We start from the raw sequence: 26,042 nt of genomic DNA on the forward strand, positions 1-26,042 counted from the left end.
GAAATGGTTCTAATCCAGCGGATATTAGTCGGTTTCGAACCTCAATTGGAAAGACACACATACATCTTTCCTTGTTAGTATATCACGGATAAGATCTAAAAAGCACTCGGTAAATGATAATATCATAATTTTTTTAGAATGTTGGCCCAGAAAACTCGTGACCGTGTGTGATATCCTTGGGTGAAGGTAGGCAATTTTGGTTTAAATCTGGTTTCCAGTATGGCTTCAAAACCGATTAATATCCTCTGGATTAGAACAGGTTCTCAGCCATACTGAAAAACCATGTGAAGCATTGTAATACAGAAATTTTCCTCAAATATTAAAACTAATAGGTACTAGATTTACTAGCACAGACCTTCGATTCCTCGAGGCTAACAAAACTGGTTTTAATCTTATAATTTTTCATTTTAATATCCGCGGAAAGCTGTCTTTAATACGATGCGATAAATAAATATTATTTTATTGGTCGTCTTTGTATTGGTATTGAACATATATAATGTCTTTTTTCGTGGAGACAAACTAGGGAATGAAAGGACAATGGCTGAAAAAATTTACATCCTAACAATTTCAGAATCAGAATTTGGAGGATTATTGTTGCAAACATTGCACATTGGGGCAAATCAACCAAAAAGGGGATTTAATTATATAGTACCCTTAAAATTCATCTCACAAAAATTTCATTTTATACTTTTTTGTAGGTAATTTAACAACAAACAAATTTGCTTTTATGTTTTTTTCTGTCATTTGAAAGGAACATGGAGATAAAGGTCATTTTAAGAAGGTAGATAGAAAATTACCAGATTAACCCCTCCCGAAAACAGCCCCCCCTTACCCTATCCATCTATCTATCCATCAATCTATCCATCTATCTATCCATATATCTATCCATCTGTCTATCCATCTATCTATCCATCTATCTATCCATCTATCTATCCATCTATCTATCCATCTGTCTATCCATCTGTCTATCCATCTATATATCCATCTATCTATCCATCTATCTATTCATCTATCTATCCATCTATCTATCCATCTATCTATCCATCTATCTATCCATCTATCTATCCATCTATCTATTCATCTATCTATCCATATCTCTATCCATCTATATATCGATCCATCTATCTATCCATCAACTATTCATCTCTTTATCCATTAACTATCAATTTATCCATCCATCAATCTATCCCTCTATCTATCCATCCATCTATCCATCTGTCTATCCATTTACTTATCCATCTATCTATCCATATATCTATTCATCTACCTATCCATCTATCTATCATCTATCTATCCATCTATATATCGATCCATTTATCTATCCATTAACTATTCATCTCTTTATCCATCAACTATCAATTTATCCATCCATCAATCTATCCCTCTATCTATTCATCCATCTATCCATCTGTCTATCCATTTACTTATCAATCTATCTATCCATATATCTATCCATATATCTATTCATCTACCTATCCATCTATCTATCCATCTATCTATCTTGAATTTCGTGTTTAAAATGTCTAATTAGGGGTTTTGGTTATCAGAGCAATATGAGAATTTTTTAGTAGTGCAGCTACCCTATCACTAGCTTTTTGGGCCCTTTAAAGTGTAACTAGGTTAATTGTAGTCCGATTTTAGTGTTCAAAGTGTCAAATTTGGGGTCATGGAATTCATTTCAGTAGGAGGGGAGGGGATGGTGTAAATGGGGGTGGGTGGGATCCTTATTTTAGCAAGCTACAAGTTTCACTTTATTTTTATGTTTAATAAATCCATTATAAATGTGGGCATGATTAACATAAATTTTTATTAACTAATATCTTTATTTATAATGATATTACGATTCTTGTTTACTGTTTATATGTACACTAGCGGCTTCGCCCCTAGCCTCTAGGGGATTTGCCCCAAGAGGTAATTAAACAAGAATGACAACATCCATGAAAGAAGCGAAGCTCTGAAACGGAAGGACAAACGAACATTAATACTTGTGAAGTGTCAGAACTGAATATTAATGCATGTCTATACAAAATTGTAATTAAAACTGATTAAATACATGTTACTGTTTAAGGACATACTGACGTTTTTAGGACTTGATTATAGAGATGCTTCGCTTATAACAATAGACGTTATTGAAATAGGAATCAGTATTAAAAAAATCAGATGAATAGGATATTTTTAACATTCAAAACCATTATTTGTTGTCAAAAAAGTAAAAATCAGCTTGTTATAAATGGATGTACGGACTTTCTGGTAACGATTATAGAGTTGCTGTGCTTTCTAAGTCGTACCTAACTGTTGTAGAAATCAGCATGAAAAGTTTGAGATCGATAGGACAATTCTAGCCTGTTTAAGTTAAGTAAAAGAGCTAACTGTACCAGACGTACGGACGGACCGACCCTAATTATAGAAATATGAAAAAATTGAGGGGGATTTTTATTTTTGAAAAAGATCTTTAAACAACCACAGGACCAGTAGATATATTCCCTGAAGAGTAGAATTCAATCAGTTTAGTGGTTAGCGAGATCTTAAGGGATGGGCGGACAGACAAACAGACTTCAAGCTACTTTGTATTATATATTAACACCTAGGGATCTAAGGAACAAAACAATAACCGATTAATATGTACATCCCCAATATTGATACATATTTTATAAATACATATTTAATAAATTATATTACAAAATTATTTGTCTGTAGATGACAATTAGTTGCTGAAAAGTTTTGACACTCATCTTAATGAACCAACCAATAAAAAATCAATTAAATTTCCTGAAGTTCTTATGCTAACGAATATAAAAACGTTATTATAAAACTTTGAAGTTTGGGGACTAGTGTAATTAACAGTCCTCTCCCTTTCTAAATAAAACTGCTGACTTTAAACATGAATACCCTGTAACTACATAATTTAAAAACAAAGCATTACCAATAGACAGACAGAAGACTACTTGCTAATTCCAATTTAGAATAATTATAAGAACCTCACGTTATTTGCATATTAAGTTTACCTTTCCGCAGTGAGGTAGGGGACATTGGGCTGTTTATAACACTAGTCCCCAAAGTTTTACAGTTGTGTGTTCAAACGTTTTAACTACTAACTTTAATCTACACAAGGGGTAATTTTGTGTATTATCATTGGGGATGTACAACAATTAATTGACCTTTGTCTTATCCCTTTAGATCCCTGATATTTGCAATAATCTATAGAAACGATTATTTAGTTACATTAAAACATCAAACATAAAGGGGTTTAGATTTAGGTGTAGCCCCCACCCCCCCTCTCCTCCCCATCATTTAGTGTAATAGAACTTGAAAATATTTATTATAAGTCAGAATAAATATTTCCCAATATGTCTATGTTTTTGTGTCTTTTAATTATTTGAATTATATCTTAAGTTTTGACTTTAAAAGCGCATTTAAACGCCTTTTCTTACAAGCTTTTCGTGCACCCACGTTCAGAAAACGGGCTAAAAACCCCTACGGGGGCGCGGGGGGGTAAATGAAATCAGTACTGGCGATTAAAATATGTCTTTGGGTAATCAAATATCGTTTTTTTAGCCGGCGACACCCGGCGAAAACATGTTTCCTCTTACTGTCTTCTTAAATGTTGATTAAAATACAAACAAATAAAAACTAAAATCTTGACTTCAACTAGAATTATTTAGGACTAATTTCTTCAATTTGTATTTTTTTCTTTTATACTGTCAAAATATATGTAATGCATGACTCATCAGAAGTTATTTTGTCTAATTACGTTAATTCTAAGAGATTTTATAATACTTTTAAAATTGTTGGTGAAACACAAAAAGTATGCCTTTTTCTGTAAGAAAATTTTTGCTTTTCTTGACTTCCATGCATTAGAATGCTTACTTAAAAAGCGTATTTTTACGATTCCTTTGAAATCTGATGTACATTGGGTATTATACTACTCATAGAATGTTTAAAACTTGATTTGGGGGTGGTGAATTGTTGCCCCTTGTTGCCCCTATGTGCATTGTATTCGTTTCAAGTAAACTTCCTTCAACAGAAGATTTATCAAGTTTTGTTTACTAAAGTTCAGGATTCGGCAGCCGCACGTCAGCCGTATGAAAGCTTCAGTGAAATCCTCATATTATAACTTTAATATTCAGCTCGATGGCTAAACCTGTTCCTAAACAGACAATCCATATTTTCAGAATTTTTGTTGTTGCACCGAAGTTGTTTTAGATTTAAGGCTTTTGCCTGCTTTTGCCTGCTTTTGCCTGCTTTTGCCTGCTTTTGCCTGCTTTTGCCTGCATTTGCCTGCTTTTGCCCTGCTAAATATTAGTAATAATCAATTTTATTTAATATTTTAATGCTATATATTTTCTTTCAGACTACTACCTAAGTTTTTACTCTAGAGAAAGAGTTCAAAGAGATAAGAAATATAAGTGGATGATTGTTTATATTTTAAATCTCATTTACATATTAGAAAGATAAGAGATATTAATAGCTTTTTGTCAATTTCCAATTATCAGATCATCGTATTATATATTATTTATCCCTTTGTAAGACTGACTAAAAAAAACATATAAGCGTACAAAAAGGGGACGCGACGTCAACAATAAATGAATAAGTATAGATGTATAGCCCAGACAACTACATTGTTTTAAGTGGTGGGGACCTCTTTGTCTGCTAGTTAATTGCTTTCTTTTCTTAGCTGTGTTTATATTTCCGACACTTTTGGTTGATATTTAAGAACTAATTGAAAGTCGACACAGGTTCCACACCCCGGGATTATACAGTTATTTTACGCTTCGGGAGGACAAAAAGATGCATTTTCTCCCTCTCTTTGATTTTGACTAAAACTTCTTAATCTCTCTTAGGCAAATGTGGAACCGCATTGGGTTAATCTTAATCCATGTCTGATAGTGGCTCAAAAACTTATTGTTTTATATTTTTCTTTTTTTAAATAAGGGGAGTTTAATATGTAGGATAGAAGACCTTTTGTCTTGATTGGAAATCTTGTGATAAAGATCTTTTTCTGGTTCAATAAATGGACGGCTTATTTTTCTATGAGTCTGATTTTGGTACCAAAACAAATATAAAAAAAACACAATGTTCTATTTTAAATGGTATAAAATTTGAAAATTTACGTCTTTGTTACAAGGTTTTAGTCTAGGTAAGGTTGAGTTGGAGCAAGATTGGTTCTGGATGTTATGGCTCCTCACTGGGGCTATATACAAAAAAATAAACGTCGTATATATTAGATCAAATAGACAATCTCATTTCCTTCACCTTGATTTTAAGTTGACGTTTTCGAGATCTAAAGATTTTACTAATTTATTTATTTTCTTATCAAAAATAATCTCAGAAAGTGACCTCTAATGCTTTATTGATAATGCCTTTATTTGAAGGTACCAAAATTTGGACCACTGCACTGTAAAAACATCATAAAATATAAATGAGAGTATATGTATATGAATTTATAATCCTAGTGATGTTTGTCTGTCTGTCCGACTGTTGTTCTTAACGATTAAAAAAGTGGTTATCTGGTCATTGTGATGCCCTAAGATATATCAGTTTAGTGTTTCTTCAAAACATCAAAATATTGATTAAAAATTAGCTAATCTATCTTTAATGACTAAAATCATAAGTGTAAATTGGGGTAATTTTGTTTATTATGATTGGTGATGTATTGGTATTAATTTAACTTTATTATATTATTCCTTAAATGAGTAATTCTTACTGACAAATAACCTGCGACTGATTCCCTGAAAGTTCCTAATCGAGCACAGTCTTGGGTTGGTTAGGGATCTGGTTAGGTTATATTAGGCACAGGGTAGCCCCACTGGGTTTGTCACCACATTTTTATGCCATGCAGGGTTATGGCCCCGCGCATGGATTGAACATATGGATAAAATTACTATACAAATTTTAAATAACATAGGAGAGTGGGGTTTATAATTCAGAGGTGAATTCTTAAAAAAACTTTTGCCCCACAAAAATCAGTTTGAACCACTAAAAATTTGGTGATGCAAAATTATCCTCTCTAAAGTTTTAGTTTGCCTCACTGATTTTAGTGGGGGAAACTGTTTTTAGTGGGGCAAAATTTTTTTAAGAATTCACCTCAAAGCACTATCCCGCTAAATTGAATTAACACGTATCACAGTATCAATGATAATAAAGAAACACTTTTTACTTTTTACAACAATTTATCAACTTTTGTTTCAACATTTGATTACATCTTTTAAGACAAATCTGATATCATATCTTTTACTTTTTTACTGAAAGATAATTAGTTAGGTAGAGTTTTTATTATATTTGGGATATGGATGATTAAACGTTTTATATTTTATCAATTTGCTTTCAGATAACTTAAGTTAGGTTAAGGGATAAGTTTTTGTTTATTGTTAATTTTTCTACACGCAAAACGTGTTCGATACAGATTATTTTCCCTTGGTCGGTATGCAATTAAGTCACTCTGTGCTTAAGTAATTCTTATTTTTCTTAAGATATCTTTTGTTGCTTTAGTAAATGACATTCAAACTTAGAAACTTAGAAAACAATATATTAAACCAAACATTTTCAAATATTAAATGTATGTCTTTAATGTATAATTTTATCAGTGAATGAGGGGACAATGGGCGGTTTATTATATATACTAACTCCCAAAGTTTTATATCAACCAGTTTTATTCGTTGGATTAACGTTTTTTTTAAATTTATTGAATTTTGATTGTTTGGTTCATTAATTCGAGTGTTCAAATGTTTCAACAACTAATTGCAATCTACAGAAGGGGTAATTTTGTGTATCATCATTAGGAATGTACATCAATTTATCACCATTGTATTATCCTTTTAGATCCCTGGTATTTTATTGTTCCACCCATCCCAATTATTTCCAAGTATATAATCGTTTATTATATTGGCACATTTTATGCTTTTTAATCTAGTTCAAATTGTAATAAAACAAGAACAAACATTTACGTATTATCATAATAAAAAGGTGATCAGAAAATTGTTTTTAAGATTGACTATAAATAGGTAGGTAGGTATAAGTTTTGTGTAAAATACCAAGATATACTACAGAACAGTTTTCGGGGTTCATTAAATTTCAGAAAATAGCTTAAAACCTTTATATGATCCGTTGAAAGCCTAAACTGAAAAGCATAGGTAATTTAAGAATGGAATGGAAAGAATTTTCAACTTTTCTTATTTCTAGAGTATAAAACGATTGTAGAGAAGCTTTCCAGGCAATAAAAGTCTAAATTATATTGTTATCACGTTATGTATTATTATAATCGTGCAGTCCAATATTACCATGAATAGGGACAAGCGTTATAATGAGTTAGTTTTTTAAGAATAACTAAGGGAAGCAATGGTTCCTTTTTTGTTCATACTCCCATAAACAATCCTTATATAATAATAACATGATGTTTGTGTATCTGTCGGTCTTTCTGGGTGTACGCTAATCACTGTACTGATATTAGTGATGGGAATCCGGATCCGGAATCCGGAATCCGCCCAATTTTCGGCCAAATTTGGAATCCGAATCCGGATCCGGAATCCGTTTTTTATAGCGGATTCCGGATTCTAAATTGGTAGGCTAAAATTACCGTCTTGAGTTTTTTCTTACAACTCCCTCTTAAATTTTTTTCTACATAACAAATTTTAATAATTACTATTGTGATGTAAATGTTTTAGTTATGCTGGAAGTCAACACTTTAAACAAATCAAGGCTTCAACCAAGTAACATAGTGATAAATTAACGAAAAAAGCTATCCTTCTGTGACGGACGGCCTTTTAAAATACTGCTAGAATCCGGAATCCGAATCCGGAATCCGCCAAAAATAAGAATCCGGACTCCGCAAGAAACCGTCACTTTTTTTGACGGATTCCTTCAGAATCCGGAATCCGAATCCGGCCCAAAAATTCGACGGATTCCCATCCCTAACTGATATGGTTCTCCTTTAAAATGCTGCTTCTCATAAGTCCTGGGAAGGTAGCTGCTAGTATTGAGTAAAGTAACAGTTACAACCATTAGACTATCATAAAATAAGTACTGATGCATTAGCGCCTTTTTTATACCAAGGCATTTTCAATCATATTATTACAAAACTCTCTGTAGTTTTAGAATCCTTATCTATAACTAAGAGAACAATACATAGTAAGAGGTACCAAATGTATTAACACGAAAATAACTGTCCAATATCAAAGTTGTTACAAAATAATTTTCTTTTAAAAAGGGTCAGTTGAGTTATTAGAGTACTTAGGCCAAATAAAACCATCTGAGAAACAATCCTTTAATTTAGATTTAAATTACTTCCTAGAAAAATAAAGTAAGGGATTTCTTTAAAAACTCTAATGGGTCTTTTAATATTAAGTGGAATAATCTTTCAGTCCATAAAATACCTTTTTTAATCTTTTTCAAGTTTACTTATTTTCTCGTATTTGTATATTTGTATCACACCCAACTGTCCTATACCTCTTTATTTGCAGATGAAACATGCACTAGCACCTTACAACAAAATAATAGTTTTACATATCAGCACAAAATTAAAGATTTCATTTTCATTAAGGAATCTTAATTTACTTTATTTTTTCTTCTTTGACAACATTTTCCCCTGAAAACATTTATCCATTTTTACTAAATTTATAAGGTAATAACTTTATCATAAAAATACTTGTACTTGCTACTGTCCTTTTACTTTGAATTAGTAATGTTCTTTTGTGTAAGTAAATTATAGGTCTTTTTTTGTTGTTTTGTGTCCGCACTCGTACCTATTTGTATCCTCACTTTTTGCAATATAATGCAATAAAGGTATATACAGTTACGAGTTATTGGACATACTATACTAGTCAGGGAGCAAGGGAAAGGACGACAATAGATAAATTAATCTCCAACTCTTTCTTGTCCCCAGCTATTGTAGGTTAAATTTCAGCAATGTTTTTTTTTGAATATTATTTATTATTCATTGTCCTATCCTTATTTCTTTGATAACAGTAGTTATACACTGACTTATTGGTTCGAGGCGTGACATGTTATTTCATTAAGTGGATCTTCTTTAAATACAACAAGCATGTACGGCCCTAGCCTTTGGGGGCTCTGTATTGATAGAACAATAGCTTAAAACCGTCGCAAGACTTAAATCTTAAAAGGCGTAAAAGCATAAAATTATTACCTACTTGCTATTGTCATAGAGCATCAAAAGTACTAAAAACTTAAATCTATCATTATTAGTAACACAAAGGCCTCCTTGATACGCTCATATATATGACAAATCGCAATTTGTATTTTAGACATTGCGGTGCACTTTTTATGTCTTCCTAGCTTTTAAAACTTTGCTAGGATAATAAAACGAGTGGCAAGGTTCTGGCTCCCCCCCCCCCATAAGTTTTTTTTATAAGTTTGGACTAGGGTTAGAAGGAAGGAAGGAGGATCTAGTGTTCCATTGAAGAGCATATAATTAACCAAAAATAGATTTATTATTACTTGGATCATACACCAGATTATCATATACTCTAATTAAGTTAAACTTGTAGCTTGCTAAAATAACGATTGGAATGAGTGGTTAGTTTAGCAGATAATATGCAGTTTTTAGCTGGAAAAGGTGCGACTACATATGCTGAAGAGTTAGATCTTTGAATAGTATTGAGAAAAGTATTGGTTACATGGTTTTAAGTAACATAGACATATTTTTAAAAAATCCTTTATATTATCCAGATAACCATTTATGACCTCTTGAAAATTACCCTCCTACTTTATAGGAAAACTTTCAGCTGCGCCTCTAGAACCTTTATTCGAAAAGGTATAAAGTTAGCAAAAAAAAGGCCTAAAACCATCCTAATACTTTAGCCTAAATAGCCTAAAACCGTCCCAAGACATAATGTAAAGCGTCCATAAAATGTTCAGTTGCTAGAGATCTGAACTAAGGGCCTGGTTTGAAACCACTTAGGGCCCAAAAGTAAACCTAAATTCAAAGTAGAACAACAATAACCTTTAATTGCTTAGGTTACAGACGAACATACGGACTCATTATTTTGACCAATTGCTCTTTTATCTCGCGTAGTTGACACTTAACACTGCCTATGAATACAATAAGCATCCATTTCTCTACATGCCACTTTTTGCTATGTCCATACAATGATAAACAAAATCATGAGATGAAAAAATTCCAACGTCTAATAAAACTAGTTTCCAGTATGGCTCCAAACAATTTTCTACGAACAATAAGATAATTATTATTAAATTAAAACCAGTTTTGTTAGCCTGGATCTTCGGAGGAAATGACATATATAAAGCTTTTATATACCAAACTTTTTCCCAATAACCCCTTTAGTTCAATGATTAAACACAAATACTAAAAGTGTTTAAAAGCTCACTGCAATTTTTTATTTGATGATATGTAGCCAAACAAATGAAATGAATTTTGAAGGGTTATTTTTGTGTGTCGGAATTAAATTATCGTCCCTAGGACAATCCTACATTTTAGCTAAATTGCAGAAAACCACGTTTTTCTATGTAGTGTTTTTGTTTGTGTGATGAATAATACTTGGTTGGTCACTATATGCTCACCTATAATAAAGTTATAAGATTAGAGGGACACTTTTCATGCATTATTTTTGCATTAGAGTAAAATACTAGAGGGAGAAAGGGTTAAATAACTGCATATCCCTATCGCAATGACCGACTGTCAATTAGGTCTTTGAAATTCAACCAATGGTAGCTGGAATATTAACACAGCCAAGTATTTGCAAGGAGATGAAAAAGTTCATTGAAAAAGGGGGGGAGGTGGTTATCTGTATATACATTCTATACTGTAGCTCTGTTATTTTACATAGTGGCGCAACTTCTCTATGCATTTTAGCTCTTAAATGACTTTAAATTAGAGGAAATATGAAACAAACTAAAACATTAAAGATTAGGTATTTAGCATTTTTCTGATTTTAGGTTTTTTTTAAAAAGTATATTTTTTGGCTTATTATTATCCATGCTTTATTAGCAGTTTTTGAAAGGGTTTCTTATACTTAGTTGACAATTTAAAGAAAGCTAGTGGTTAGCAAAGAAGGACTATAAAAATAGATTCCAAGATTTAAATATAAAAAATGAAATAGTCTAAAACTTTAGTCCCATGTCCTTACCTAAAATAGAGAACCCAATCAGTCTAGTAGTCATTGAGATCTGTAGCTTCAGACAAAAAAACTTTCCACCTTATACAGTATGACCCTCAAAAAAGTATTTTTTAGCATCTGCAGCCCTTATTTCTCAATGAATTATTAAAAAATGTATATGTCCATTGTCCTTGTTCTCTATAGATTTCCACATAAGTAGATATAAAAATATTTGTTTTACCTCCATTAACACCGGAGATTTTTAGAGCTAAAGTTTTGAAAAAGTGACTGAGGAAAAAGTAACTTTTAACATGAAACGACTTTTTTTTAGCAAAATTAAGGTAGTAGTCCTTTTATTTTTGTTACTAGCAGAAACTTTATACAAAAATGAAATAAAAAATTTAGGTTTTGAGTAAAAAGCATTTTTTTACACATATTTTTTGAGTCTTTTTAGTTTAATGATATTTTGAAAAACTTACTTATTAGGCAAATTTGTTTTAGATTAAAAAACCAAATAAATCTTTATGAATATAGCAGGAAAATTGTTTTTGTTTCATAATCCTAACTTTAATAACAAATAAACATAATGATTTTTTAGTCTAAAAAAATTAATTAACCCCCTATTAAATGATTGAGATGTCAGAAAAGGTGGCGGAGCAACTGTCATAATTAATCCTTTTCATAAACAAGGGTAAATAAATAACCTAAAATTTGCAAATAATCAATTCATTCAGTAGTATTTTTTGCCATATAAAATTGATATTTTTTGGTGGAATAAACAAGAAATAATTAGTTAACTTGTTTTTCTTTGTGTATTATTATTCAGTTGCCAGAAAAACATAATATAACCATCCAAAAATTATGAAAAACAAAAAATTCTTTTCTCAGTCACTTTTTCAAAACTTTAGCTCTAAAAATCTCCGGAGTTAATGGAGGTAAAATTAAAAATTTTATATCTACCTATGTGGAAATCTATAGAGAACAAGGACATACATTTTTTAATAATTCATTTAGAAATAAGGGCTGCAGATGCTAAAAAATACTTTTTCGAGGGTCATACTGTATAATTGGATTTGGATTAATTCTTTAATCTAAGAGCTCTATTTATCTGTCTGTCTTCTGTCACCAGTTTTTGTTAAGAATCAGCATCACTGCTGTTTTGCATTCTTTTAAATAAATTCATCAATGATTTTAAAATTAGCTTTTCCTTTTCCAGTATGGTTTTGAAACCGATTAATATCCGCTGGATTAGAACCGGTTCTCATCCATACAGAAAAATCATGTGTAGCATTTTTTTGCAGACAATTTTCTACGAAAACTAAAATAAAAAAGCATTACAATAACAGTTTTGTTACCCGGACCTTCGGCCACTCGGGTCTAAAAAAACTGTTCTTAATCTTAAAATTTTTAATTTTAATTTTCACGGACAGATGCGTTTAATACGATGCGATAAACAACTATTATCAAAAATTTTAAAATTAGACTTTCCTGTTATATACCTAGGTAACTATAAAATTTATTTCTCATATTCACTCGAATCCGGTGGATAGGAACCGGTTCTCATCCATACGAAAAAACTATGTCTAGCATCGTATTATATCCAGCTTTCTACGAATTTAAAAATGTACAATCATAAGATCAAAACCAGTTTTTTTAGCCCGTGCCGTAGAGCAGATCACTTAGACTCTAGGAGTACAGCCACAACAAGTGTACTTAAAAGGACTCTCCACAGAAAAATCAACTTTGGATTTTTGAAAATCTAACCTGAAATTATTATTCTCTGTTCAATTTTAGGCATTTTTTGTTTTTGTGGCATCGCGATCGAAGCCCTTTGAAAATTTTGACCATCCTTAAATGAATCCTCCCGCCATTCAATTTGTGCTGCTTTAGTGATTCTTAGCTTCTATGTTGCCGCATTCATCGCCCTTCTCCGCCGCTACTCCGCTATTCATTGCTGTATGTCGCGGTTCAATACATGCTCCCCTCTCCCTTGTTCAGAAATTAAGTGGAGGTTGGGGGGTGTTGTGTATAGCGACGTAAGCGGTGTATAGCATTGTATAGCGGAGTAGTGGCGGAGAAGGGCGATGAATGCGGCAACTGCTCTTATATTGGGCGGAGGCGAACACAAAAAAGTGGCGGCAATATTGTCCAGCAGTTAGGAAGCATGAGTAGAGTGGAGGCAAAATTTATAAACCTTAGATTGTGTATGGTCTGTATATGACGTGGTTAATATATCCGCGGTGTCCGCGGAAACGCGGTTTTGTTTTTTAGCGGTCCATGGCGAACACCAACAAATACTCGTTGTGTGTGTGTAGAATTTTTGGAGTAAAGATACAGGTTGACATAGGAAAGGGAAGGCAGGAATGTGATAGGTGGGAGGGAAGGGGAGGGGGGCACCAGGTATTTGCAGCTATGGCTGCCTGGCTTGCAGAGGAGTTAGTTGAGGTTAAGGCGAGAGCGGCAAGGGGCTGAAATAGTTTAGTACAACTTAGGGAAGGTGTTTAAAATTGTAGACCTGTAGGATAGAAAATATACAGGGATTTGACAATGGAGATTAAATTGATTATCCCCCATGGTTAGAGACAAAATTATTCCCCATATGGTTAGAAACAAAATTATTCCATCTATAGATTTAGATCATCAGTGCATGGAAAACTAAGTGGTAGTTTATACCAACCAATCATGAGTTTTTAGTTTTTGAGAAATAGTGTTTGTAAAACTTAGGGTATTACAGTTGCTAGATACTAAATTACCCCATCTGTTTTTGGTATGAAACCAACCAACCAAATTTCAGGTAAAGTTTTGGGCCAATTATTAAGATAATGTGGCAATACAACTTTGGGTACCAGTATAATTTACAGTCCAATGTCTCCTCCCTCCCTGAAAATATTATAGAAATTTTAAGTGATGTTAAAAAAAAACAGATGAATAGGATGATTATATAACATAAAAATTGTTGCAAAAAAGTGGAAAATCTAAATTACCATTTCTGTAGATCAAAAATAGTGGTTGAAATAATCAAACACTCAACTTAAGGAATCAACCAATCAAAATTCATTGAAGTCCCAAAAGTAATTAATCCAACGAATAAGAAAACATTGCTGGGGATGGTGTAATAAACAGCCCATTGTCCCATCTCTCTCTGCATTTCTTATCTATCCCATGTTAACATTTTTCGTCAATTGTGCTATCCCTGTAGACAACTCTTCTATACCCAGGGAGGAGATAACATTGAACTGTAAATTACAATTGTACCCAGGGAGTGAGGAGACATTATTAGTCTTTACAGTTGTATATCACAATTGGTAATCTTGAAAACTTTGGGTTATTGAATTTTGATTGGTTCAAATTCAACCAATAATATTGATCCACATTAGGGGTAATTTTAATTATCATCATTGTGGATGTAAACGTTCATTATCTTATCCCTGAATTATATAAAAAGTTCCATTTTTATTTGTTACAATATAAATTTCATTTCTTTATTGAAGTTACTAACTACCAGGGATCTAAAGGGATAGGTAAGATAATAGCCGATAAATTTATGTTCATCCATTTGATTCTACACAAAATTACCCGTTTGTAGATTACAGTTAGTGGTTGATGGACACTAGGTATACTTAATGAACTATCCTTTCAAAATTTAATTAAATTTCTCAAAGTCTAAAGTTGTTCTGCTAACAAATAAGAAAACGTTATCAAACTTTGGGTATTAGTGTAATAGACAACCCAATGTCCCCTCTCTCGTTATCAAAGTCCAATTGATCAATAATTTTGATTTATTTCTTTTGTCATAATTAGGAAATTTATTGTCCATTTTCTTATTACTGCTAAAAATTTTAAATACTAAATTAAAGTAAAACAGAATCATAGAATCCAAGAAAGTTGAGTACTGAAACCCTACCATACCCCAATATTTTGATTCAATTTGAGAATGCTGGGATGGAGGTAGCTTATTCTTTGTTTGTTTATTATTTTAATATTTATATTTTTTATCGTTCATTGTCTTATCCCTTGTGATTCCTGAATCAAAGTATTTGAAGGAATTCTCTAATATCATGGAAAAATGCATGTCGATAATATATCAGCCTTTAACATCTTATTGTAATTTTAAGGAAATTTAAGGGGGAGGAGGGGTTATTTTTTTCTATTGGTATTTTTCTTGGTTGGGTATTGGTATCCTCCATAAATATAGGGAGGGTGAAGATACCCTTGCCCGAAACAGCTATAAACTTTCCTAGGACTTATGGGAAGCTACACTGTAAAGGAGAACCATATAAGTTCAGCGGTTAGCAAGGCAGTACAGAGAAACAGACACATAATGATTCCTGCTACTAGGGTTATAAAATAAATATTTTTCCAGTATGGCTTCGACACCGATTAATATCAGAAGGATAAGATTAGGTTCTCATCCAATCATGTATAGCATCATATTCCAGATAATTTTCCACGGGGCTAGCAAATCTGGTATTTTTCTTATAATTTTTCATTTAAATCCACGGAAAGCTGTCAATGAATAGCTATTCCAGTATTAAAGTAATTTCTGCGGTTTCACAAATAACAAAACGAAGCATAAAGGGGAGGGGGTTAATGCAACAACTTCGTAATCAATGAGTAAATTGCACTTAGAATTCGAATTTTGATCTGAAATTTTGCATGAGTAATCCTTGGTAGGTCTATTTTCCCTAAATTGAACAAAAATTTGGAAAAGTAACAACTTGGTTTAATTCATGGTAAATTGTAGATGCTGCATCTAAGTTTCAAATAAATTAAACATGTGAACGCTACTTTTAAATAAAAGCTTCCCAATTAAATTAAGTAAGTCATAATTATGTATATGAATAATTTGATACACACGCTGACCTTGACAGACACACTTCCTTTAATTGGAGCAGAGCTTGCCCTCTGACTTTCAAGGCGAAAGTCATAGCTATCACAGCTCAGAATTAGGCAACCTTTATGCACTATTTGGCCTGTTTCTTATCAATATACACATATATATGGACCATGTAGGCACACCTATTGTAATTTATCAATGTTATATGTTTATATCCAACCACATACCTATTGTTAATTATCTATTTAACTATTTCTGTATATAAGCCATACCTAAGCCTTTTTCTCAGATAACTTTCTTATCCAAAGTATCATGAACAATTTTACGCTCACGCTAACTTACAAACACAGTCTAGAGACAGACAACACTCTAAATCCAAGTATTTAGTTTTCTTTTTAGCTTGCAAACACTTTAAAACTCAGTTATCATTTAATTCGCAAACCAACTGGTTCTCCCTCTTCTCTCCTGGCTAAAGAAGGTAAATGGCTTAGTTTATTTAGCATGCATTGTTTAGTTTAAATTTAGGTTCCTTTGTACTTGGCATATATTGTGCATATGACTTATGTTAGAGGCCTAACTATATGCACAATCATGACTTGGACTTAGGCACATCTCATCCTACACTACTTACACTTACTATAAGTATTATGTAACATTAATATCTGACTGATCTACATGTAAATACAATTAACTTTATTAAACTGTTTTCTTTCCTTTTTATACTTTACTATACTTATCTTATATTGATCTAACATCAAAAACCAACCTTTACTCTTAGGTTAAAGCACTGTAATACCATGCGTGGGTATTTATGAATCGCCACGGATTCAATAAATTTGTATTATAATTGTGGGAGTAAAAGGACAAAGCATTCTATACTGACACTGATGTTGAGAATACTTATGGGTATTTTATTTAAATTCTATTTCTAAGCAGTACTCATTAGAGAGCGATCCCCACATTCAAACCCATGGCGTGCACAGGAAAGTTGCAAAAAAAACCGGTTCAACATGGCCATAAATGCACAACGGGTATTTTGACCCGTTTTGGGCGGTTTCCGCCGGCATTAAACCCGGTTATTTCGACCAAAAATTGAAAAATGTAATTTTTGAACGCCCAAAGTGAGATCAACACTTTTTAGAACTTTGATACGATCCGTAATTGAAAACTACACAACCTCATGTAATCTATAGAGCTACAAGTAATATACAAAACGATTTATTTCAAATTTAGTGTTTGGCTAAAGGTACCATTCTTTTTGGTTGAAAAAAACCCGTTTCTCGAAGTTTTAAAAGACATACACTACAAAAAAAGAACATATAAAATTTGGGTGTTACATATCAGAAAACGAACATAAAACTATTGGGTGACACATATAGAGATTACTAGGGTTATTAGGGTGGCTCAAACCCTTACTAATGACGTAAACTGTTATTTTATTGGTTGAAAAGTTAAAACCGGGTAATAAAACCAAAACCGAGCAGGGTTTTAAAACTGTCGGGTATTTATGGCCATGCCGAACCGGGTCATAATAGGGCGTAAAAAAAAGATAAAAAAATCATATAAAAAATAATAATTTGAATAAAACGAATTCACAAATAGATGTACTTGTCAATAAACTTTAGATTTCACGAAAAAAATCAGCAGCTTTACTATAAAAACAAAAAAGTTAGAAGGGGTATTTTGAATTTTCATGATTTTCAATTTTGTTGAGCTATACCGGCAAACGGAAGTAAGCTAAACTGCCTGCTCCAGGGGGAAATGAAAGCCAGGGTAGTAGAGGGGGGATTCATACTGAGAATGATGCAATTATGAAGCTGGAAACCGTTTTTTTTACATTTTCAGGAACCGGGTTTTAATACCTAATGGGTTAAGGTGTCTATAGAAAGCTCTTTGCATGCCCTAACAAAAAAACTCTACAGGATATGGGTTCTATCTCCAAAATTTAAAATACATCTCCAAGATTTTGTATTTTTTAAAATTCCTGTTGCATAAAATGTGTTGTAATATTAGAGACCCCATATCATTTTGAGTTTATTGTCAGGCAATAATTCTGCATCTTTAGACACCTTAACCACCCTTGTAGGTCAATCCTAGCCAATTTGAGAGAAGAAAAAATGTATTGAGAACTGCTACAAAAACTGGCAGGATTTTTAGAATTAAAGATTTTAGGGAAAAAAATCACTTTGGTCAAAAAATTCCAATACCTGCGAATCAGAAATTACCTCTAATTTATGAATAAAGCTTAAAAAAACATAATGATATGATAAAAAGTATGATATAAAAAAAAAGTTTGGATGAAAAAAAGGATGTTCTTTAGACTGATTTTTAACCAAATTCTAGTTGCAAGATCTTAACTAAGACAGGCATCATCATCATTGCCACATCATTTATTAGCGATCAAAATAAAAAGTTTTTTGGAAGTATGTTTTTTTTGGGTAGAAATAAAAAATTGACCAGAATAACCCCATGCTACCCTAGTTGATTCCTACATAATTAATGATAAATTTATCCTGAAAATAAAAAAAAAACAGCTAAAAGGCTGAGCTGCCAGCTGCCAGCCATTCGCCATTACTTTTTCAACTTTTTGTTCAATTTAGGGAAAATAGACCTACCAAGGATTACTTATGCAAATTTTCAGATCAAAATTTCAATTCTAAGTGCCATTTACATATTGATTACGAGATGGTTGCATTAAACCCCCCCCCCCCCCCTTTTTACAAATTTTGTATTAGCCAACAAGTCTGGAAATAATCTAATAAATATTTTTTTAAAGCGAAGCCATTCTATAATCAGGGTAGGTCAGTCCGTCAGTAAGTCCGTCCGTCAGTCCATAACGGTTAGCTCTTTTCGTTAACTTAGGCATGCTAGTTGTCCTATCAATTTCAAACTCTGCATGGTGATTCCTGTAGTAGTTAGGTACAATTTAGAAAGCGTAACAACTCTATAATCGTTACCAGAAAGTCCGTACGTCCATTTTAAACATGTTGGTTTAACCTTTTTAACAACATGTTTTTATATGATAAAATCATTCGATTGATCAGATTTTTCGAATACTGATTTCTAGGACAACAAAGCATCTCTATACTTAAGTCCTAAAAATGTAAGTATTACAGACAATTTTCCACGAATATCAAATTAAGATATCATTAAAATAATACCCGTATTGTTAGGCCAGACCTTTTAATATCCACGGAAAGCTGTCTATAATACGACGCGATAAATAACTATTTTTGTATAATAAAGATGGTTGCGTATAGCAGTAGCGATAAAATGTTTATTTTATGTCTATTAGCCTACTATGTTTTTTTTTAAGCGAAGCTTTTCTATAATTAGGGTCGGTCCGTCCGTCCGTCTGGCATGTTAGAATTGTCCTATCGATTTGCATGGTGAATCCTGTAGTAGTTAGGTACGATAGCTAGTAGTAGATAGTTACGTAGCAACTCTATAATCGTTAGATTGTCCGTACGTCCATTTTAAACAAGTTGAATTTTAACTTTTTTTAACAACAAGTTTTTATATGGTAGAATCATTCGATTGATCTAATTTTTGGAATACTGATTCCTAGGACAACAAAGTACATTGTTATAAGCAAAGCATCTCTATACTCAATTCCTAAAAATGTAAGTATGTCCTTAAATATTATCCTGTATTAGCGTAGTTTTTCAACAAATTTACTTAAATTTTGTTTATAATTTTATACATTTATATTCTAATTATTCAGTTACAAGTGTTAATGTTCGTTTGTCCTACCCTTTCAGAGCTTCGCTTTTATGAATATTGTCATCCTTGTTGTTTTATTGTCATTGGAAAGGGGACTGAGAAATTTTTCAACCAATAATTTTAATCTTTGGAAGGAGTAATCTTATTTATTATCATTAGGGATGTAATACATTTTTCGTCAATTATCTTATCACATTAGATCCCTGTCCAAACTCTTCAATTTATTTCTACAAAAATATTAGTATTGTTTAGTCATTGTTGGATATTATTTAATTATTAAAAAAGACATGTTAGAATAGTCCTATCGATTTTGCCTTGTGATTCCTCTAACAGTTGGGTATCATTTAAAAAGCAAAGAAACTCGATAATCAGAAAGTATGTACGTCCATTTAAAATCTGCTGATTTTTAACATTTTGACATTTTTTATATAGGATGATTATCCTATTCATCTGGTTTTTGGAATAATGACAACAAGGCACAGTATTATAAGCGAGGTGTCTCTATAATCAAATCCTAATAAATCCAAATGAAAGAATGTCCCTACTGTTTCCTAAATTTACGCAGTTTTGTAACAAATTTATGTACAATTGTGTTTAGACTTAGAAATCAATGTCCTGCTGTTCTAACAATCTACAAGAGTTATTGCTCTTTTGTCCTTCCATCCTTTTGCTTTTTGATCTTCACTTTTATGGATGTTGTCATCCTTGATATGATGAGTAGATTTAATAGCATTGTAAACTTCTATCCTTATATAAAAGTAGCAGGTTGTTTGTCTGTGCAATGTGTAATAAAGTATCTTACTAATAACTGAACCAATATGGTTACCCTTTGCAGTGAAGCTTCTTACAGGTTCTAGGCCTTTTCTCTACTTCTCCAAGCTACGTTGTCTTATTTTTTCATTTGTAGCATGAATTGTAATGAGGGGAGAGAATATTGCGTATGAGAATGAATAAGGGTCGGCGAGTTAAATCTCTGGAATGGAGAAAATGTTCTTTAGCGGCGAACATATATTGAGTGGAGGTAAAGTGTAGAATATATTGTTATAGCGGTAGTACAAATAGGCGGCGGACAAAATTTTCAAAGGGCTTCGATCGCGATGCCACAAAAACAAAAAATGCCTAAAATTGAACAGAGAATAATAGTTTCAGGTTAGATTTTCAAAAATCCAAAGTTGTTTTTTCTGTGGAGAGTCCTTTTAAAGGGAAACTGCATAGATGTATTTAAATGCAAGTAAAATATGTTGTAATTGCAGATTTCTAAAACAAAGTATTTTTGCTAATAGAAAAAAATGATAAAAATATTCCGTATATTTAAAAGGTTTTAAATGCATTTTAAATTCTTTTTACTCAGTCTGCATTTATATGTACATATAAAATCTATCAGGAATCTTAAGGGATAAGACAATGGAGATCAAATCCCTTCTGTAGATTACAATTAGTAGTTGAAACCTCAACTGAATAAACCAACCAATAAAAATTCATTAAAACTCCCCAAAGTTGTTAAGCCAAAATTAAAGAAAAATTTATTATAAAACTTTGGGGACCTATGTAATAAACAGCCCAATGTCCCCTCCCTCCTTGAAAATATTATATATATATTTAGTATAGTAAGGGTTAAAGTGATAACTAATGGGATATATTTAAGTATGTATAAAGAAGGAAGTAGCATTATTTTTACCAACTAATATAACATGATCCAACTGAATGTAAATGTCCTCCTTTATTTTTGCCTATTATTATATTTTTAGTAGCGAAGCTTCTTTGTCTATCCTTCCGTCCGAATGTCAGTACGTCCGTAACGATATGCATTTTGATTTTTAGTAAAGATTTTTACACCCAATTAAAAAAAGATGTTTAGTTGTTGTTTTACTTAGGGACATAACAACCCTTTATTTGACATGACTTATTTTCAGCCTTTTTGTCTATTATCTTGTTTCTAGTATGTGTTTATGTGATAGTTAATGCCATCTGCAAATGTAAAGGTCAGATTCTACTATTATTCAGGCATACAGGGATATTACATCAATGGATATTGTAAAATATAAGTTTATATTTTGACAAGGGAAAAATTGTCATCAATGAAGCTGTTTATATGGACCTCATTTGTTGGTCAGTTCATTCAACCGGTAGGAGGGGAGAGAATAGGGTAACGGTAAAGGGGGTGTATGGGAGTATCTTTATTCTTTATATTAGTTGGCTACGAGTTTTAATCCAAGTAATAATATATCCATTAGGTATAACATTGGACAATACATTTTAATATTCCCCCCCCATAATTCGATATTTAGAATTGTAGATATGAAAAAATTTTCCAAGAAGTAAAAATAACCTGCCATTATCCTTCACATCCCTGGCTCTTCTTATTATATACTACTGAATCTACATATGTTTTATAAATACAGGTTTGTTTTTAACTTCTTGTCATAAATCAGACAGTTCTAAAATTGTTTTTTTTTGATTTGGTAGTGTAGCTACTCTATGTGAATATATACAACATATGTCCATCATTACGGCAATGTTTAGTTTCAGAATTAATTCTTAGGATGGTTTTAAGCTTTTTAATTGCCCTCATCTTACCATGTTGATGCTAAGGGGATTTCCGCTTGTCCTATAATATAAAGTATTAAGATTTTTTTTGTCTTTATCTAAAGATTTCTAGTGAGGCTTCACTCAGGCCTTGGGATAATTTTAAGCTTTTTTATTTTTTAAATTTAAGCCTTGAGATGGTTTTAGGTTATTTTCTAACCTACCATACTATACCACTTCGAATACAAAGGAAATAAAAACCAAAAAATGTCTTAACCTCAATAAATAATCATGAAATATTCTTAATCATTTTACAATTGACAATGCATTAAGAATTTTAACATTAAATAAATTTAAAATCTATATTTTTTACATTAGAAAAAGAAATGTTTATTTCTTCTTACTTTTAGCTTTGAAATTTTTATAAGAAATTGATATTTTATTACTTTAGATTTAAGTTTTATATTCTTTGATAACATTTTATAGAGATTTTAAAATGCTACCCATTTTTAAGATTAGCACCCTTACAGTTTAAAACATAAATTGACTGTCCTTTGATAGTATGACATATACACAAGGACAAATCCTATAAAGTTTTTTTTGTCTAAAGCTTAAGATCTCAACAACTACTAAACCGATTTGGTTTTCTATTTTAGGTAAGATTCACATAGGTCCCGTGATGGTAATAGGATAATTCATTTTCGAATTTAAGTCTTGTAATGGTTCCAAGCTATTATTCTTTATCCCTACAAATACAGATTCCCTAGATTCTAGGGCGTAGCCCCCAGAAATATTCATAAAGTAGCAATGCAGCATATTTGTTAAGTTTTTGTTTTGTATAGATAGTATTAATAGCACTTTCTAAATAGTTACTGAAATACAGGTGACTGTTTATATTACACTAGAGGATGTGTTCCTAGTATCTAGAGGCTCTCTATTTAAAGTGGCATGTGGGCAAAGAATAGTCTAAAACAATCCTATGGCTTAGATCTTAAAGAATAATTCATATAAACATTATTCATCATTTTCCACCGTCAAAAGGACAGACAGATATATATATATGTAAATTATATTGTAGCTGCATTACATCCAATAAAAGTAGTGGTGTATAATATGGTCACTTTACCTTTAGATTCCATTAAGATAGCCAAAACTTTTCTGTCTTTAATACTAATTGCTTGATTTATTGCACTTTCAGCATAAGAAAGACAAAACTGGTAGCAGCTAGACTGAAGATTGATTTATCATTTACTAATCCATTTTACAGTCTATTTTGTTTATTTATAACTGTTATATGCAACTTTAATTATTAGGTTACTCCAGAAGCCTGTGATTCGGTCGGTAAAGTTCATTTATTTTAACACCTCCTTAAAATATCATTTTTCTTTTTCTCTTTCTCTCGTTCACTACTTTTTCCTTTTACCTTCCCGGCTGTTCCCTACTTATTTTGCAAGCCTTTTAATATTTTTCTTTCCTTTTATCCTTACATGTTTCTTATATATGACTCCCTTTCCAGATATCCAGGGGACATTGGGTTGTCTTTTCCACTACTCCCATAGTTTTATAATAATATTTTCTGATTCGTTGGCTTAACGGACTTTTATTGAATTTTTATTGGTTAGTTCAATAAGTTGAATGTCCAGACGTTTCAACCACTAGTTATAATCTACAGAAGGGGTAAATTTATGTATCATCAATGGGGATGAACAAAGATTTATCGGCCATTGTCTTATCCCTTTAGATACCTGATTAAAAATGGCAAATCCACGTACCTAGTAGCATTTATTGAAATGTAGTATTAAGTGACTTACAAAATCTAAAAGTAGTAGTAAGGATCTGTCTACCAACTTTCATATTGCCATAAATCTACTACATGGTTGTCTTATGTATGGTGTTTTAAATAGTGTTCCCAAGAAATAGTCAAAATATTCTAAGTAATTTTTAGCCAGGAAAAAAAACAATATAAATTAAACTCATATATTAGACATTAGAAATATTAAATTTAATGAAAGGCAGCTACAAATGTTTCCCATAAAAGAAAGAATTATGAATCCATGGTATGAATAAATCATTTAAAACACAATGGATATAGAATATATGTGGATATCATAACAGGGGAAACATTGTCGTTAATTTAGGTTGCCATTTCCTTGTCATTTATAGGTAAGTTCGTTCATCAAACAGTAGGTGAAAGAATTAGGTAAAGCAGGAAGGGGGCCGGGATTTCATTTTTTAACCTGCTTCACTATTTTAAAGAACAAAAAAATCTGGTGTAAGATCCAAGTAATAATTCATCCATTTCAATATCATAGAACAGCTTCACTAAAATAGATCTATCCAATTTTGTATGAACACTTGTTCTGTTTTCTCCTGAAAGATGGGTGCAACCAAAGAGAAACTATTAAAGATCAATTAAGATAACGCGGGTAAAAGCCAATAGAGTTTTTAGTAGAGAAACTATCTCTATTTTTTTTCTAGGGTTGCTCTATAAATGCTCTAGACGTTAAGATTCATTAATATTTTGTTGATATACTATTGGAATTAAATCTACATGATAATGTATTTTTATCGTAATTAGTTTATTGCAAAAAAGTAGAAATAAAAATTATTATTAAAGTTCTAGATATTTAAAGTCTATAAATTCATTCCTTACTATATCCTACATACTACCCTTATAAGTCTATAGATCAGTTTTAATTAATCTTTTAAAAATGTCTAAGTAGTGGTATTTATAGCTTTTATATTAGGACTAGAAAAAGCAGAAAACTTAGTCATCACTAATGTCTTTGAATCATAAATACATCAAACCATTTTATATTAAGACTAGATTGCGCCCCTAAAATCTAGTGGCTTTGTACTGGAAGGGATTAGAAAAGGCAGAAAAATAGATTAAAACCATCCCAACAATTGATTCGAAAATAGCAATCTCAAGACTTATTTCAAACTTCCTTAATATGGAGAACTTAATCGATTCAGTAATTAAACTCCTATGCGACAGACAAAAAAGATACCATACTACTTTATAGTATAGGATTGATTGACCGTCTGTTTATTAAGCTTCGAAATTACATAGTTTTAGGTACGAAGATGAAGTAATGCTAATATTTGTAATCCAGGTCATAAACTAATCTTAACATATCAAAAATATCCTTTATATTTTGATGGAACCAAAAAATCACCATTTTTAATACATAAGTAAAAAATAATGCCAATTAAGTCTTAAAATTGAGATGTACTTTTAAATTAACTTTTAAAAAACAAATAATGTAATCTGGGGGGGGGGGGGTAGCTGAAGAAAAAATGTTGGATATTGGCAATTTTTATGCATATAAGCCCTACTCATGTAACAGTACATAACCAAATTCTTAGTAAATAATTTTGGATGTGTTTGCTACCAGAAACATGTGTAGTTTTAAAGCAAGTGTAGACGTAGATTGTTGTTTTTATAGAGCGAATAATTCCTACAATTTGTAGTTGTAAGTTAAAGTATAAAGTGGCAAGGGTTTTTGGTAGATTTAATATCCGAATTGTTTGTACTTTTTAATAAAGCTATACTTTTTTTGGATGGTTTTTAGGCTATTATCCTGATCTTACACGCCCTTTTCAAGGGGAGAAGCAACTAGTTTAGACATATTACATGTATTATATTGATTTCAACTATATATGAAGATTCCTGTAATGATATACACTTGGTGATCATTACCAGAAATCAATCACACTTAGTGTCACTATCACTAGACAGAAAAAAAATTGTCAGAGATCTTCAATGTAGTTAAATAAGCCTATAAACACATTTGAATTTAAATTAGGGATGTGAACCTGTTACATACTTGACTAGACAGAAAGAAAGGGCTGTAAATTAAAGAAAGGCATGGAAGGAATGTAAA

The 26,042-nt window shown here is 31.7% G+C and overlaps 1 long non-coding RNA gene across 1 annotated transcript in view; it reads left to right on the forward strand.

Annotated features, from left to right (window-relative positions):
* The window catches only part of LOC145313859 (uncharacterized), a 195,955-nt gene that overhangs the window by 2,043 nt on the left and 167,870 nt on the right, over positions 1-26,042 (forward strand). The window contains exon 2 of the long non-coding RNA XR_013877531.1: positions 138-186. This is a non-coding gene — a long non-coding RNA (uncharacterized LOC145313859). The remainder of the gene's footprint in view (positions 1-137; positions 187-26,042) is intronic.

Source organism: Acartia tonsa, chromosome 3 (genome assembly GCF_053477335.1).
Source record: "Acartia tonsa isolate MP-2025a chromosome 3, ASM5347733v1, whole genome shotgun sequence".
Classification (NCBI taxonomy): domain Eukaryota; kingdom Metazoa; phylum Arthropoda; class Copepoda; order Calanoida; family Acartiidae; genus Acartia; species Acartia tonsa.